The following is a 4,075-nucleotide window of genomic DNA, read 5'->3' on the forward strand; positions in this document are numbered from 1 at the left end:
AATCAAACTATCTTACTTGCTTTCTTTGCACTTATTTTCATTATATAAACTTAAAAGACCAAAAATATTGTTTTTACTTTTTAACCTTCTATGATTTGGCTAAATCGTTAAATAGCCACAAAAACATAATATCTTGTACCTTTAAGTTTCATTTACTTAGTTAATCATAATATAGTTTCTAATTCTAGTTTGGCTAATACAACTGTCCTTGGAACGATACACGGAACTAAACCATTATTTATATTACTACACGATCGGGTACACTGCCCGTTAGTGTGTAATAGTCTTTTTAACCGGTATTTTTTCATACAATAATTTATATACCTGATTTTGCACATCAGTCACATTTAGAGTTTAGGGTTTGAGGTTTAGGGTTTAGGGTTTAGGGTTTCGGGTTTACTTCGTAAACCCTCAACCCAAAACCCAAAACCCTAAACCCAAAACTCTAAACTCTAAACCGTTCGTTTTAAAATATTCAATCTAAACCCTAATTTCTAAACCCAAAACCCTAATTTCTAAACCTAAAATCCTAATTTCTAAACCCTAATAGCTAAACCCTAATTTTTAACCCCCTAATTTCTAACTCTAATTTCCAACCCGTTAAAGAAAAACTCAGAATCAAAACATTCAATGCACTGAATGTTTTCATTTTTTTCTTTGAGCGTTTTACCGCCAAAATAATAACATTCATCACAAAGTGTCTTTTTTAAATGTTCATATTTTCATGTGATCTTGATGCCTGAAAACAAAATTCGAGAAAAACGAAAAAAAATTACTTCCCCCCTTTCCCTTAAAAAAAGTGCTTCCCTCTTGATTAAATCTATATATATATAAAATGGCGAGAACTGCGAGAACTTTTAATTTACAAAGATTTTTACATGTGAGTAGATTGAATCACTCATAAATGTTGATGGAAAGTAAAAATGAACATAAAATAGTTTGAAAAGAACTTGCATTTTACATATATAATCGAATATATAGTTTCTCGTTCACATTTGCAGATTTGTTTCTGAACATGTGAACCTTTCATATAATTAACAATTTAACATGTAATCTGTGGTAATGAACATATGTTTGTTAATGATATGAGCATTAATTAATATTTGCATGTAATTTGTTTCATATATATATATATATATATATATATATATATATATATATATATATATATATATATATATAGGGGCAGGATCAATGGGGAAGTAACCAATCGGGGGGAAGCGGGGGGAAGCAAAAAAAAAAATTTTTTTTTTCGCTTTTTTTGAAAATTTTTTTTCCGGCATCAAGATCACACAAAAATATGAACATTTAGAATAGACACTTCGCGATAAATGTTATTATTTAGGTGGGAAGACGATCGACAAAAATAACATTCAAGATAATATTGTCCGTGAAGAATGTGAATGTTTTTTTTTCCATGTTTTGTGAAGTAAAATTTAGCCCGATTTAGAGTTTAGGGTTTAGGGTTTGGTGTTTGGTGTTTTGGGTTTATTCCATAAACCCAAAACACCAAACCCTAAACCCTAAACCCTAAACTCTAAACCGTTCGTGTTAAAAACTCAATCTAAATCCTAAATCTAAACCCTAAATCTAAACCCTAAACCCTAAATTTCTAAACCCTAATATCTAAACCCTATAAACCCTAATATCTAAACCCTAATATCTAAACCCCAATAGTTCAAATCTCAAAATACGCTCGAAAAACACGATAATTGTTATATATTACTTCTTCGAGCGTTTTCCCGCCAAAATAAAAACATTTATCACAAAGTGTCTCTACTAAATGTTCATATTTTCATCTCATCTATAATGTTCGTGAACAAAGTTTTTTAAAAAACGAAAAAAAAAAAGTTTTTGCTTCCCCCCGCTTCCCCCGAATGGTTACTTCACTCTTGATCCTACCAATATATATATATATATATATATATATATATATATATATATATATATATATATATATATATATATATATATATATATATATATATATATATATATATTATAATTAAGGCTTTGTGCGAAAAGATAATTAATTAGGCTCTTACAAACGTTAAATTTTACTGTAGTTTTGTTTATTATACATATAAAAAATATAATACTAATATTAAAATCAAACACACTTTTTTTTCAAGAAAGCTATAGCAAAGTTTTTATTTCACAAAGATTAATCCTCTAATTATAATTATTATATTATATTATTACTACGTATATAGTAAAATTACTCTTCTAACAATAAACCCATGACGTTTAATTGCCATCTCTATATAAGAAAAAATGTATTGTGGCGCTCTTAAACTTTTGGACCTTGATCGGTTACCCATATTGACGGTGCTTGCAGATGCCTCCGATACAGATGGTCATAATTCATTGGTACAATCAGTGGTGGAACTAGAATTTTTTTCACCGGGGGCAAAAACTTTTTAAAACCGTAGCAAATTTTTGGACAAAATATGGAGGTTTTGGGGCAAAAAATTGAGGTTTTTAGGCAAATTATGAAGGTTTTTTTGACAAAAGGTGAAAGCTTTTACACAAAAGTTGGAGAATTTTGAGCAAAATTTGAAGGTTTTGGGGCAAAATATGTAGGTATTGGGGCAAAAAAAAATCCACGGGGGACAAAGTCGAAAAATTAAAAATTTTTACATTGAAAAAAAAATCCACTGGGGCGAGCGCCCCCTTGGCCCCAAGTAGTTTCGCCAATGGGTACAATACGACAACAACATTGCATAATTCTGTCCAGAGCGGAGTATTGGGAGATAAGATGTACACTAGTCATACTCCTGCCTAAACATAAAGAGACTCTTTCCGGTAAAATTAAATCACCAACGGACATAAGTCGATGATAGAGATCAATATGTTAGTAACATTATGTAAATGTTTTTTATACTGAATTTCAGCTTTAAGGGTATGTGGGGTTGAGGTGACTAAAGATTATATATCCCCAATTGCATGACAGCATATATATACCTTCCAATAAATCAAAGAATAGGACCTACCCAAAAAGAAAGAAACTTTAATATCCCTTTTGTTTTTGCATGCATGTTAGATTTCCAGAACAAAGATCCACACATGTACTGCATATACCAATGGTAAAAGAAAAGCAATACATACAAAGTGGAAAATAGCCTTAAAAAAGATTCAATCTCAATAGATTTTGACCCCACAACACACTTGAAAGATGAAGAAAAACAGCTTTTAACAGGAGAATAAGGAGGAATATATTTTTTCATCATGTCAACACTCATTAGTTTAACAGATCAATACTTTATTAGAACTGAGAGATTTAGTTGGCTCACACGATAAAATGAGTTTCGATACATAAAAGTTACCTAAATACATTTTTTATTTATTTATTGTGTTCCATTTTTTGTACTGAGTAGTTTCATCTTATTGTGAACCGAATATGCCGGGTACAAACTAGCTAATCGGCTAATCGCTACAGCCTACAGTATAACACAACATTTTTCATGCTTAGACTGAAAAACAACTTAAAAGGAGACTGGGTGGTGCATCAATTATTTGTTAGCCGGCTTGTGTTTACTGTTAATTTTTTAATTCTGAAAAGAAAGATAAAAAGGGTTCTTCGGCTCTGGCAGCTTTGTCGATTTATAGTTAGTCATGTATATATTTTTTACAGGCCCAGTAAGTATATATTCACTACTCCCTGCACCCCATTAAAAGCCCATACCCAAAAATGTTCAAACAGGCCATTAAGTATATTTTCATCATGGGTCAATCACCAAAATACCCATTTTTTTGGTCTTTTCTGAGCTGGTACCCAAAAAAAAAAAACCTTGACAAAATGCCAGCGCAAGGCGCAAGAGACCTTGCGACTTGCGTCCTTGCGCCTTGCGTCCTTGCGCCTTGCGTCCTTGTGTTAAAAAATTAGGTCAAATATAGAAATCAGACACCACATACACACACACACCCCGACACTCAGCTCTTGCGACCACTTTGCGACCGACGGCGATTACAAAGAACCTTGCACTTGCGACCCCCTTGCGACCCGTCTACCCTTGCGACCTTTCTTCTGAGACTCACCACATCACCACCACCACCACCACCATCGCCAGCACCA

The sequence above is a fragment of the Rutidosis leptorrhynchoides genome, chromosome 2, assembly GCF_046630445.1.
Source record: "Rutidosis leptorrhynchoides isolate AG116_Rl617_1_P2 chromosome 2, CSIRO_AGI_Rlap_v1, whole genome shotgun sequence".
NCBI lineage: Eukaryota > Viridiplantae > Streptophyta > Magnoliopsida > Asterales > Asteraceae > Rutidosis > Rutidosis leptorrhynchoides.